Genomic DNA, 14,874 nt, shown 5'->3' with positions numbered 1-14,874 from the left:
TGGTGACGGTAGTACCGTGCTCCCGCAAGTGGTAGTACCGTGATCTCAAGTCACCGCACGTTTCAACACAAAAAGAAGAAGCCTTTGCACGGAAACTTTTCACACACAAGAAACACAAGAACACGCACAAACCAGAGGCAAGAAGACAACAAGAAACCACCGAGCGACAAAGCCTCTCGAGGAGAGAGGGCGGTGGCCGAAGCCACCTATGTTTGAGTTGGATGGTATGGCACCGCGAAGAATTATCCTTGGGCCCATGACCAAAACTCGTCTTTGAAGCACAAGCACCATTAAAAATGGCTAATGTGAAAGAGGTGATCGATTTATGCATAATGGGGGGAGGGAGAGTTCATTGAGAGAACAACACTCCCCCTACGTATATGCCTACACCTAAACTAGACAACACGTTGAGTGTGGTGGGGGGTGTACGGGTTCAAGTCACATTGCTCAAATCAATGATATTTAGCTCATGCCTTAACTCGCGAAATCTTGCTTCATCCAAGGGCTTCGTGAAAATATCTGCAAGGTTATCATGAGTGTTGACATACTTGAGCTCGATCTCCCCTTGCCTAATGTGATCCCGGATGAAGTGATACCGAATCTCAATGTGCTTCGTCTTGAAGTGTTGTACCGGGTTGAGAGAAATCTTGATGGCACTTTCATTATCACACCAAAGAGGCACTTTGTCACAAACGACACCGTACTCCTTTAAAGTTTGCCTCATCCATAGGAGTTGAGCACAACAACTACCGGCCGCCACATACTCCGCTTCGGTGGACGAGAGGGACACACAACTTTGCTTCTTGGAAGACCAACTTACCAAAGAGCAACCAAGAAATTGGCACCCTCCGGAAGTGGACTTCCTATCCACTTTGTCCCCCGCCCAATCGGAATCCGTGAAACCTTCAAGCTTGAAATTTGCTCCTTTTGGGTACCATAAGCCAAAGTTTGGGGTATGAGCCAAATATCGAAAGATTCTCTTGACCGCCACATAGTGACTTTCCTTTGGTGCGGCTTGAAACTGTGCGCACATCCCCACACTCAACATGATATCCGGTCTAGATGCACAAAGGTAAAGCAAGGACCCAATCATGGAGCGATATACCTTTTGATCCACCGCTTTACCATTGGGATTGATGTCAAGTTGGCACTTGGTAGGCATTGGTGTAGAAGCCGGCTTGACATCACTTAGCTTGAATCTTTTAAGCATGTCTTGAGTGTATTTGGCTTGGTTGATGAAGGTTCCTTCTCTTCGTTGTTTGATGTCAAAACCAAGGAAGAACTTCAACTCTCCCATCGAAGACATCTTGAACTTGGAGGTCATGAGAGCGGCAAATTCCTCATTGAAAGCTTTGTTAGGAGAACCAAAGATAATATCATCAACATATAGTTGGCATACAAACAACTCCCCTTTGACCTTCTTAGTAAAAAGAGTGGGATCGATTTGTCCTACTTCAAATCCACGATCTTGTAGCAACTCGGTAAGGTGGTCATACCACGCACGTGGGGCTTGTTTAAGGCCATAGAGTGCCTTATCGAGTTGATACACGTGATCCGGGAAGTAGGGGTCCTCGAATCCGGGGGGTTGCTTGACATAAACCAAGTCATTAATGGGACCATTAAGAAAAGCACTTTTCACATCCATTTGTTGCAACTTAAAGTTGTGATGGGAAGCATAAGCAATCAACAAACGAATGGATTCAAGACGAGCAACGGGAGCAAAGGTTTCACCGTAGTCGATGCCCTCGACTTGGGAGTAGCCTTGTGCTACCAATCTTGCCTTGTTGCGAATGATGTTCCCATGAGCATCTTGCTTGTTCTTGAAGATCCACTTTGTTCCAATGACGTTGTGGTTCCCCGAAGGTCTTGGCACCAATCTCCACACCTTGTTGTACTCGAAGTTGTTTAGTTCTTCATGCATGGCATTGAGCCAATCCGAGTCTTCGAGTGCCTCATAGACCTTTTGGGGTTCAACACAAGAGACAAACGCATGATGTTCACAATAGTTAGCTAATTGTCTACGAGTGCTTACCCCCTTTCTTAGAATTCCAACCACGTTTTCCATGAGATGGCCTTGGGTGGTGAGTTTGGAAGCAATCTTCGCGGCACGACGCTCTAATTCTTCCTCGGGTGTGGAAGGAGGAAGGTTAACTTGATCATCTTGAGCGTCGTCTTGAGCTTGCTCATGATCTTGAACTTGCTCGAGAGGGAGAACTTGACCTTGGGCATCATTTGGAGGTTCACCTTCATCTTGAGGTTGATCTTGCCCTTGGTCTTGTTCATGAAGGAGAGGGCCTTCACTTTGTTCTTCGAAAGCGTGTGGGTCTTGGGGAGGTGATGGCTCCACTTGAGTGGAGCATTGTCCTTCTCCTTCGGCCACAAGGGGTTCCTCAATGGGTAGGATATGACCAATACCCATTCTTCTTATGGCTTGGGGAGGAATTTCATCACCTACATCACAAGTACCACTTTGCTCCACTTGGGAGCCGTTATTTTCATCAAAATCTATGTTACACGTCTCCTCAATGAGTCCGTTGGACTTGTTGAGAACACGGTAAGCATGAGAGTTTGTAGCATAACCAACAAATATGCCCTCATGAGCTCTAGCTTCAAATTTAGACAAGCGAACACCTTTCTTGAGAATGAAACACTTACACCCGAACACCCGGAAGTACTTGAGATTGGGCTTGTTCCCGGTGAGTATCTCATAGGGAGTCTTGTTCAAGCCTTTGCGGAGATAGAGCCGATTGGATGCATGACAAGCTGTGTTGATGGCTTCGGCCCAGAAGTTGTATGGAGACTTGAACTCCGCCATCATGGTCCTTGCCGCATCCATCAACGTCCGGTTCTTTCTCTCTGCAACACCATTTTGTTGAGGGGTATATGGTGCAGAATATTGATGCTTGATCCCTTCATCACTAAGAAACTCATCCAAGGTGTAGTTCTTGAACTCGGTGCCGTTGTCACTTCTTATTGTCAAGATCTTTGCATCGTGTTAATGTTGAGCTTCATTTGCAAAGTCGATGACGGTATGTTGGGTCTCTCTCTTCCTCTTGAAGAAGTATACCCAAGTGTATCTTGAATAATCATCCACTATCACCAAGCAATACTTTCTACCCCCAAGACTATCAAAGGATGGAGGCCCAAAGAGGTCCATGTGAAGGAGCTCCAAGGGTCTCTTCGAGTAGATGATAGTCGTGGGAGGGTGAGCCGTCTCATGAAGCTTTCCTTCGATACAAGCACTGCAAACACGATCTTTGGCAAAACTAACATTCATTAGTCCATGAACATGGTCCCCCTTGAGAAGACTTTGCAAAGATCTCATATTGACGTGGGCTAAACGGCGATGCCAAAGCCATCCCACATCAACTTTAGCCATTAGGCATGTCGCGGTCTTAGTGGGTTGCTCCGAGAAGTTAACCACATAGAGGCCGTTCTCGACATGCCCAACAAAGGCTACTTTAAGAGTCTTGCTCCACAAGAGGGCCACAGTATCAATATCAAAGAAGGTGGCAAAACCCATGAGTGCGAGTTGACGAACGGAAAGTAAATTGAACGCAAGGGACTCAACAAGCATGACTTTCTCGATCGTTAGATCATGAGAAATGACAACCTTGCCAAGACCCAATACCTTAGAATGTGAGGCATCACCCCATTCGACATTGGTGGGCATAGATGGGATGTTGTGCACGTCCACCACCAAGTCCTTGCTCCCGGTCATATGATTTGTTGCTCCACTATCGAGCAACCATGATCCCCCACCGGAAGCAAACACCTACAAGAGATCAATGCTTGGTTTTAGGTACCCATTGAGTAATGGGTCCTTTGATGTTAGTAACAAGGGTCTTAGGAACCCAAATAGACCATTCAATGTACTCATAAGGGGAACCAACAAATTTAGCATAAACATGTCCATCACTAGCACGGCACAACACATAAGAGGGTTAAAGTCACCGGCTTTGTTGGGAGAGATGGCGTTGCGGTCTTTGGCTTCACCACTCTTCCCATTGTTCTTCTTCTCCTTAGGAGCACCTCCTCCCTCCTTCACAAAGGTTTGCTTGAGCGGAGGAGGTCGATTGGTCTTGCTCTTCTTCTCCTTGTTCTTCTTCTTATTCTTGGACTTGGGTGCGAACCCAACTCCTTCCTTGCCCACAACTTCCTTTTGATTGCTCAAAAGGTCATTTAGGTTCTTCTCATCTTGTATGCATGACACAAGACCTTTCTCGAGTTTTTCCTTCAACTTGGCATTTTCCTCCACAAGGTGCACATGCTCACAACATGGGTTAGTAGCATTTGCATTATCAATTAAGACCATGTGAGGAAATGTGGCCTTTTCCTTGGTTAGCTTAACTTGGAGTTGAGCATGAGACTCCTTGAGGGTGGCATGAGCACCTTTCAAGGCCTTGTGGGCCTTGTCAAGTACATCAAACTCCTTCGTGAGTCTAACATGATCAACCCCAAGTTTAGCCTTCTCGGAAGCTAGAACACGAGACACAACAAGAGCATGATCAAGATCTTTCTTTAGTTTAGCATGACCATCGTTGTGTGACTCCTCAAGAGCCAAACGATGCCCACGCTCTTCCTCAAGAGCATTAGAGAGATCTGATATCTCATCGGCATAGTCCCGACTATGACTTTCCATCTTAGTGATGGTTTCTTCATGAGCCTCGATCATGTCATTGGCTTCACCAAGTTGTTCCAAGAGAGCAACGAAATGCTTCTTGGATTTGCCCTTGAGCTTACTCATGAAGGACTCAAATTCATTGAACTCCTCATTAGACCCCTTACCATTATCATAGTCATCCGTTGAAGGAGGGTTAGGAATAATGGTGGTTTTGATGTTGGGGTTTACCTTGTTGGTGGCCTTAGCCATGAGGCACTTGGCGGTGATGTTCTCATTAGGTGCATCGAAGAGAGACACCTGAGGAGTTGAGACAATGGCAACGGATGCCATGGCCATTGTTTCACCATCTTCATCATCATCGTCATCCTCACGGTATTCTTCTTGTACCACCAACCCGCGAGAAGGAGTCTTCTTGGTGAAGTTGTTCTTGTTGGGGAAGGTCTTGGCTTTGTCCTTTCGAACGAACTTGCCACCATTGTCTTCCCGCTTCTCGTATGGACAATCCGCAACGAAATGGCTGACATTGCCACAGTTGAAACAAGTTCTGACTCGTTGCTTCCCCTTGAGGCCACTTGAGTTGTTCTTGTTGAAGTTGGGTCTTGTAGTCTTCTTACTCCAAAACTGTCTTGAGGCAAGAGCCATGTGCTCATGATAATCATACTTCGTGTCCTCGGGGTTGCTCTCCTCATCTTCCTCCTCTTCTTCTTCTTCCACACTAACCTTGGCCTTCAAGGCAAGATTGGGCTTCTTTGCCCTTTGGGAACGGAGCACCGCATTGTCGGCGGTCTTATCCAAGATGTACATTGGAACAAACTCATCCATCACTTCACCAGAGGTCATGGAGTGGAAGTCCGGTCTTTGGCGGATGACGGAGGACATGGCCTTGTTGTAGGGCATCATGGCCTTGAGGAACTTGCGCTTGATCCAGTTGTCATCCGTGTCCTTGCTCCCATGATCTCAGAGTGCGACCGCAAGTTTGGTCACTCTTCGAAAGAGCTCACGAGGTTCTTCATCCTCTTTCATTGCAAACTCATCGGCTTCATCTTGCACCACTTCATAGTTGGAGCGTTGAATGCTAGCACTTCCTCGATACATACGCTCGACACACTTCCATGCTTCTTTAGCCATGACATGAGGTCGAAGATGAGGGAGATCTTCGGGAAGGATAGCATCTTGGATGATGAAGAGAGCACTCTCATTGAATTGATTGTCCACTTCTTCTCGAGGGGTGAAGTTGCGTGGATCATGAGGATAGAAACCTTCTTCAATAATTCTCCAAAGGTTAGTATTCACATGTTTTAAATGACGCTTGAAGCGATAAACCCAAGAATCATAATCTTCATTTTTCACATATTTAGGAGGAGGACCGGCATGATTGAAATGCGTAGAGGGGATCGGTCCTCTATACTCCGGGGGTTCCACATGGGCATAGATGCCAGTGCCATTTCTACCACTAGTAGACGGACTCTTTTCACTATTAGCTTCCCCCTTGTCGGGGTTAGCATCTGTCACCTTGTTAGTGGGATCACCCACTTTCATCGGCGAGGTAGATAGTTTGAGACACTCTAGGAATTCGGTAAACATGCTTTTAACCTCGGCCGTCATGGAGGTTTTCAATGTGTCTAACGCCACATTGAATTCCTCATGAGAGACCGAGGTTCCCCCTTCGGCCGAAGACGAGATGGGATTCACACCGGAGTGTTCCTCCGCACCGTCATTGACGTCAACCATACTCTTCGGACGGCAAAGTTCTTAATAAAGAGATGAGGCTCTGATACCAATTGAAAGGATCGATATGGTTGACTAGCGGGGGGGTGAATAGGCAACTAACAATTTTTAGACTTTTCTTTAACAATTTAAACCTTGCAAAGAAATAGGTTGTCTAGATGTGCAACTACGTGGACAACCTATATGATGCAAAGACAATGATCACACAAGCAAGCAATGGATATAGCACAAGTAAGCTTGCAAAAGTAAAGGGATAAGATAACTAAGAGTGGAGCCGGTGGAGACAAGGATGTGTTACCGAAGTTCCTTCCTTTTAAAGGGAAGTACGTCTCCGTTAGAGCGGTGTGGAGGCACAATGCTCCCCAAGAAGCCACTAGGGCGACCGTAATCTCCTCACGCCCTCACACAATGCGATATGTCGTGATTCCACTATTGGAGCCCTTGAAGGCGGCAAACAGACCTTTACAAACAAGATTGGGGCTATCTCCACAACACTTGGAGGCTCCCAATAATCCCGCGAAGCTTCACCACAATGGAGTATGGCTTCGAGGTGACCTCAACCGTCTAGGGTGCTCAACACCCAAGAGTAACAAGATCCGCAAGGGATAAGTGGGGGGAATCAAATATCCTGTGGTGGAAGTGTAGATCGGGCACTTGTCACCCAATCCCGAGCAAATCAACAAGTTTGATTGGCTAGGGAGAGAGATCGAGTGGAAATGGAGCTTGGAGCAACAATGGAGCTTAGAGATGGAAAAGGTAGTCAACTAGAGGTAGAAGACGCCCCTTATATAGTCGTGGACAAATTCCAACCGTTATCCACATGTTCAGCCCGCGACACACGGTAGTACCGCTCCAGGGGCGCGGTACTACCGCGAGGCTGTGCGGTACTACCGTGGCTGACCACAGTACTACCGCAACAGCAACACAGGCCGGAACTACCCTGATAAGGGGGCAGTACTACCGCTTGCGCGGTATTACCGCACTCACCTGCGGTACTACCGCAAGGCAGGAAAGTCACGGCCTAGGAAGGGCGCGGATGAAATAAATTACATCCGTGCCTACTTCTGCTAAATCGGAGGAGGTACAAAAATCCGACGCGGTACTACCGCCCGCGAGGCACGGTACTACCGTGCGGACGCGGATGTAAAAAATTACATCCGCGCCTACTACGCGACACTGCGGTACTAGGTAGGAGGGCCACGGTACTACGACTCCTAGGGAGCGGTACTACCGTGGGCCTCCGCGGTACTACCGCTCTGGACGAGCGGTACTACCGTGGAGGGCGCGGATGTAAAAAATTACATCCGCCCCTACTACCGCACCAGAGCGGCACAAGGCCAGGGAGCCACGGTACTACCGCTCCAGATGAGCGGTACTATCATGACACCCAGCGGTACTACCGCGTGTGCTTGCGGTACTACCGCAAGCACAGCAGTAGTCGTCAGATTTCCGTACAACCAAGATAACAAAGGGAAGCTCCAAAAAGCAGGGAAAGGAGGAACAAGTGTACGTGTTGATTCCACCCAAACCTTTCCGACGCGGACCCCCTCTTAATAGTACGGCTCTCCTACGACACAAATCCACCAAAGAGAAACGTAGAATGACGCCGACTTCAATAGTCTCCGAGGGGCACCGAATCGTCTCATGCCTAGATATGAATAACCTGAGAAACTCAAGGCACACGATTAGTCCGCAAAAGCATTGTCATCAATCACCAAAACACCTGAGGGAAAAATATGCCCTTACACCTTCATTGCCACCGCCACTCGGATTGCAGATGGAATCGACCTGGACCAGTTTGTCGCTCCTTCCAGTCCTCCACCGGAGGAGTAAAAAACTTCTATGCTTGATGCCTTAAATTTGCCTCGGAATGCCGAGTGGTTTTTGTAACTGATAAACTTTAACAGGCTCGATGCCTAAGCACTTCTGGATCCGTAGGATGCTATCTGAACTTGGCTTTGCCGTTGATATGTTTGCATTTGTCTTCGAGCGAACATTGTTCTTCACTCGGAATATATTTTAGTGCTTGTGATGCACTCTTGAAGGTAGGAATGGAGCACAGATTGCAGTTGACTTGCGTCCTTGCGGATCGGGATGGAGAGCACATTGTATTTGTGGAGGATCTCTGAAGGGGAAGGTAGCAGTCGACCTTCACCTCGTCGTGCTTGCAGAGCGCACATTGTACTTGTACCGTAGCCCCGAAGGAGAAGGTAGCAGTCGACCTGCACCTCTTCATCCTTTCCGAGCGCACATTGTATTTGTGCCATAGCTCCAAAGGAGAAGGTAGCAGTCAACCTGCACCTCGTCGTCCTTGCAGAGCGCACATTGTATTTGTGCCGTAGCTCCGAAGGAGAAGGTCACAGTCGACCTGCACCTCGTCGTCCTCGTAGAGCGGAATGAATTTCATACTTAGGCTAGTACTGGACTGCAGCTAAGCCCCCGAGTGGGAGGATTGCTCTCCACTCGACAGGATTTTCAAATACTTAGGCGAGTACTGGACTGCAGCTAAGCCCCCGAGTGGGAGGATTGCTCTCCACTCGGTAGGATTTTCAAACACTTAGGCGAGTACTGGACTGCAGCTAAGCCCCCGAGTGGGAGGATTGCTCTCCACTCGGTGGGATTTTCAAACACTTAGGCGAGTACTGGACTGCAGCTAAGCCCCCGAGTGGGAGGTTTGCTCTCCACTTGATAGGATTTTTAAATACTTAGGCGAGTACTAGACAGCAGCTAAGCCCCCGAGTGGGAGGATTGCTCTCCACTCGGTAGGCTTTTCGTATTTGTGGTGTAGCTCCGAAGGAAAAGGTAGCAGTCGACCTGCACCTCGTCATCCTTGCGGGTTGGAATGGATTAAATACTTAGGCGAGTACTGAACTACAACTAAGCCTCCGAGTGGGAGGTTTGCTCTCCACTCGGTAGGATTTTCAAATACTTAGGCGAGTACTGGACTGCAGCTAAGCCTCCGAGTGAGAGACTTGCTCGTCACTCGGTAGGATTTTCAAATACTTAGGCGAGTACTGGACTGCAGCTAAGCCTCCGAGTGAGAGACTTGCTCGTCACTCGGTAGGATTTTCAAATACTTAGGCGAGTACTGGACTGCAGCTAAGCCTCCGAGTGAGAGACTTGCTCGTCACTCGATAGGATTTTCAAATACTTAGGCGAGTACTGGACTGCAGCTAAGCCCCCGAGTGAGAGACGTGCTCGTCACTCGGTAGGATTTTCAAATACTTAGGCGAAACAGATTCGCAGCTAAGCCTCCGAGTGAGAGGCCTGCTCATCACTCGGTAGGAATTTTTTTACAAACTTAGGCGAAACGGATTCGCGGCTAAGCCACCCACTGGGGGATTTCTCTTATAAACAAAAGCAACAACAATCAATGAGAAAATTATAACACTTTTGTCTTTGATAAGCAAACTATAGGAGTAATTTTATTACAACTCATCCGAGTGAATACTTAAGTGTAAAAGGGGCGGAGCAGGTCCGCATTCCAAGCTCATGGCTCATCAACCTGGCGGCCGACATTGTAAAGACGGTATGCTCCATTGTGGAGAACTTTGGTGATGATGAAGGGGCCTTCCCAAGTAAGGGCAAGTTTGTGCGGCTTCTGTTGGTCCACTCGGATGACCAAGTCTCCTTCTTGGAAGGCCCGACTCTTCACATTTCTGGCGTAGAATCGACGCAAGTCCTGCTGATAGATGGTCAATCGGATCATGGCCATCTCTCTTTCTTCTTCCAGAAGGTCTACTGCGTCCTGCCGGGCTTGCTCTGCTTCAACTTCAGAGTAGAGCTCGACTCGCGGGGCATTGTGAAGCAGATCACTCGGCAGAACCGCTTCAGCTCCATAGACCAGAAAAAATGGAGTTCTCCGAGTCGACCGATTTGGAGTAGTCCTCAATCCCTCTCGGGGGTTGGGTACGACATATGCCAAAGGATGGCTTATCATGGTGGGAGCGAGTAGAACGTCACCGGTGCCTGGAAGCGGGATGAGGCGAAGACATGCACGCCGGCGGGACTTACCCAGCTTCAGGGCTCTCCTAGGAGATAACACCCCTACTGCTGCTCTGCGGGGTCTCCGCATGATCACTAAAGCAAAGTGGCTACAATGGTGCTCCTCGAGCTGTTTCGGGAGGCAGGAGAGGGCAAGGCTAGCTCTCTCCTCCCTGTGCTATCTGGCCTATCTCTATCTCGGTCCGAACCCTTTGCATGGGTGCCCCGGGGGGTTTATATAGGCCTACCCCCCGGGGGTACAATTGCGCGGGTCCCAGCCGTCTGTCTCTCAGGCCGCTGTCTTTCCCGCCGGCTTCTAGGCCCACCGACTGGCGGGTCCCGCGGACAGGCTTGATACTGTAGCGGCACCCTTGATGATGCAGGCTCGGTCATTGGGTCGTGGCAAAAGTGCCGCCGTCCATCGGGCGATCACCGTCGCCATTCCCTATCCTATCTGGTTAATGGCTCGTGGGGCCCTGGAGGGGAGTCGGCTAACTCCCACAGGTCCGTCTTCGGGGTGCCCAGGCCGCCTTCGGCCCACCCACTGACAGGCGGCCCCGCCGTCTTCGGGCCGTTCAGGCCGGCGTCGTGGGCACAGTGTACTGCGCACCGTGGCTGAGGTCAGGGCAGGCATGGCAACAGTGTCGCATCTCGCCGGAGATCTTCCAGCGATACGGCTCACTGTAGCCATGCTGGTCCTTCGTAAGCAGAGGGAAACGGCCATGCCGTGACCGTACCCCGCATCGTACTTTGAGATGAGGGAGGAGTCTTGGGCCGACTCTCCATAGTCGGCCCTTCTGGAGGTCGCCAGCCTGGAGTCGGCTTATGTTGGAGTCGCTGTCTGAGACTCGGCATATTTTGGAGTCACTCCCGGGACTCGGCCTGAGGGGCGCGGCCTGCCCCGATGTCTTGAAATGTCCTGGGGCTCGGGTTAGCCTACCCGTGGCCCATTACCCCGACAGTAGTCCCCGAAGCTGGTGAAGCCCTACGGACGCTGCTTTGTGGGGCTTCAACAATTTCAACCTTCAAGGAACAGACCATGGAACTCGGCTGCCGGCTTCCCTTGGGCCGACTGTCGAAAGTCGGAGGTTTAGTGGAGAGCCGAAGCTTGAAAGTCGCGGCGGGAAACCAGGCGGCGTGCCTGATACGCTTCCCCGTAGCCATCAGGGCGGTCCTATCGCGTGGCGCCACATGGGGAGAACAGTCTGCCTGCCCACGCGCACGACGGGACGGGCCGTTAGGCGGGGCCCGCCACTACCGCGCCTCGGCATACGAACGGATCTGTTGCAGCCGGGGACGGTTGGTTTTCCCACGTCGTTACTGCGCGCAGTAACTTCGTGGGGTAAATCATGGGGCGGCATGGGGCACCGTGCGCAGTTAATCCCACGCCCGCCCCCTCGGCTTCTCAGCCCGCAGGGCTATAAGTAGGCGGGGGGAAGCGAAGCGGCACAGCACGCACGCCCTTCTTCCCTGCTCCCCCGCCTCATCTTGCCTTCTCTCCCTCCTGCTACCGCCGTTGAGCAAGAGCACACCAAACCGCGGCGATGAGCTCTTCCTCCGCCGCGGCCCCCGCCGTGCGCTCCGGCGTATGGGATGGCTCGGAGGTAGAAGAAGAACACATCGAGTTCCTCCGCCAGACGCGCCGTCTCCCCAGCACGGACCTCGTGCGCGCCCGTGCCGTGTCGGAGGGGGAAATCCGGCCGGCGCCGGAAGAGGGCGAGCGGGTCATCTTCCGCTCGCACCTCATGCGCGGCCTGGGGCTGCCGGCGAGCGGCTTCTTTCGCTCGTTCTTGGAGTTCCACAGTCTTCAGCCGCACCACCTCACTCCGAATACGGTGGTGTTGCTCTCCACCTTCGCGACTCTGTGCGAAGGTTTCCTCGGCGTTCTCCCCACCATCGAGCTGTGGGGAGAATTCTTCTCTTCTAAGCTCGGCACGCACATCGCCGGCGTGCCGGCTCAATGCGGCGCCTTCATCGCGATGCGGCGCTCGACGGCCGACAACCCCTTTCCTCCCATCACGCTGATCAAGTCGGTAAAGATGTTGCAGCGCTCGTACTTCTACGTGAAGAACCTCGCCTCCGACGGCGACTGGGTCAACCTGCCGCCTTACAATGCCGCTCCCCTGACTGGGAGGCTTCCAGCTGGTCCCACCGAGTCAAGACGCTGACTCCCGCCGGAGCCGTCGCCGTAGCGCGACTCCGAGTCTTGACGCAGTCGGAGGGACTGGTCGGGGCCGACTTACTGGCCGCCTTCGTGGCGCGCCGAGTTCTCCCGCTCCAAGGCCGGCCTCACCTGATCTGTCAGATGAGCGGCCTCGGAGACCCGAGTCGGATGAGCACCAAGGAGATGCCCCGCAAGGAGGTGGCAAACATGGTGAATTACATCGCGCACTGCGAGTTCGAGGAGGACTGGCGGTTCAGCAAGGAGCCGCACTCGCGCGACAATCCTCCACCAGTGGTAAGTTGCGTCCCCCTATCGTTTTGTCTTTTTTTTCGCAGCCGACTCCGGCTTCTGACTCTTGCTGGCCTCTTCTGAACTAGAATTCTCTTATGCAGCCCGCCGCCGGCGCCACGAGACCGCCCCGCGAGTATGTTCCCGACCGCGCGGAGAGCGACATTGACGACCCCGACTTGGGGGCGGCGGCGACGGAAGCCGACGCCGAAGGCGGGGGAGGAGGAGCAGAAGGCGACTTCAGGCCCTCAGCCACCTTCACCGACTGGCCTGATGACGACGCCGAAGGCGAAGTCGCTCCGCGCCACCAGCTGAGGATCGGCCCGCTGGGCGCCGGCTCCTCCGACGGCCCGGCCGGCCAAGGCGGCGCGAAGAGGCGTCACGTCGGGCCGAGTGCGCCCGGTGGCAAATTGAAGAAGTTCAAGGGGGTGGCCGCCGCGACCAGACGAGAGGAGGCGGCCGCGAAGGCCAACGCTTCCGAAGGGAAGTGAGAAAGCCGCCGCTAGTCTCTACATGAGTCTTTATGCTTTTTTATTTTCCCTTGTTGAATCTTGTCCGAGTCTTTTTGTTATATACTCGCTCCACTCTTCTTCAGGGCCCCTCTTTCCCTTGAGAGAGTTGTCGTCCCCTCCGTCATGGTGTCGGCAGAGACGTCCGCCAATACTCGGCGGCCCGACCCCGCCGCCGACCTCCAGGAGGCGACGGAGTGGAATGCGCGGGAGAAGCGCGAGGAGGAGGAGGCCGAACGTCTGGAGAAGGTGGAGGCCGACAGGGCGGCCGCCTCCGCCCAGAAGAAGCTGGATGATGCTGAAGCCGCCCTTGCAGCGAGACGGCGTGCCGAGGAGGCCGCGCGTTGCCGATCGGCGATGCTCGTCCCCCCACTATCATCTGCACCGCCGCCTCTGGAGTTCACGGGGCAGACCGGGGAGGCCGGCACCGAGAACCCCGTCGTGGAGAAGGAGAGCGGTGAGGCATCCATGTCGAACACTCTCGTGCCACCACCGTCGTCTGGGAGACCGCATGGCAAACAACCGATGGGTCCGTCGGAGCCGCCGACTATGGACGAGGCCGAGGCACGGCTGCTTCTCCAAGTCGCCTCGCCGGCGCGTCGCCGTCTTGAGAGGGCGACCTCGATGCCGCGACCTCGGGAGACCGGCGCTGCCAGCTCGGTAGCCCTAGACGCCGAGGCCAAAGCGCCGCGCCCATCGAGTGGGTGCGCGGAGGCGGCACGGGGCCACTAAATCAATTGCTCCTGGAAGTCCAGGCGAAGTTGCGGGCCGAAGGCGACGCCCTTCAAGCCTGCACCAGAGCGCACCTGGCCGCGCGAATGGCCGTCCGAGTAAGTTTCTTTTCCTTTTTGATTCTTGTTTCTCTCTGTGGGGGCGCGCCAGCGCACCCACTGGGTGTAGTCCCCGAGTTCCGGGCCGGCTGCTGAGCAGGCGGTTCGGAACTCCCTCTGGCGAGTTCCAAACACTAACTTTGTCTTCAATGACTTATTGCAGGAGTATCACAACCTCCGCGCCACTGCCTTCAACCGCAATGTTGAGGAGTTGAGCAAGCGGGCTGCCGACTTGTCGGAAAGCCGGAGTGAGTTCTTCTTCCCCGCGGGGGCGCGCTGGCGCACCCGCGGGCTGTAGTCCCCGAGATTCGGGCCGACTGCTGAGCAGTCGGGCCGGATCTTCCCGGCGATCTTCTTTGCTGACGACTTATTTGTCTCTTCTTTCGCTCCTCAGAAGCCAACGCCGTTCTTCAGGAGCAGCTGGGCGAGGCCAATACTGCCCGTCGTGCCAAGGAGGAGGAGTGTGGCAGGCTCGCCACGGAGCGCGACCTGCTGGCGGCGCAGCTGGCCGAGCAGAAGGAGCTGCTCAAGAAGGCGCAGGACGAGGCCGAGAAGAAGGAAGCCGCTCTCCTGGCCGAGTTCGAGAGCGAGCGCTCCTCCTGGACTGACAGGGAGGCGATGCTGACCTCCGGCTTCCACGAGATCGAGGATATTGTTGATGGTACGTTTCTTTCGTTTCTTCGGGCTTCCGACTATGTGCCAGGCCGACTTCTGATTTTTCGGCTTGCTTCTTTTTTGTCTTGGCAG

The sequence above is a fragment of the Triticum aestivum genome, chromosome 3B (genome assembly GCF_018294505.1).
Source record: "Triticum aestivum cultivar Chinese Spring chromosome 3B, IWGSC CS RefSeq v2.1, whole genome shotgun sequence".
NCBI lineage: Eukaryota > Viridiplantae > Streptophyta > Magnoliopsida > Poales > Poaceae > Triticum > Triticum aestivum.
This window is presented reverse-complemented; position numbering follows the sequence as displayed.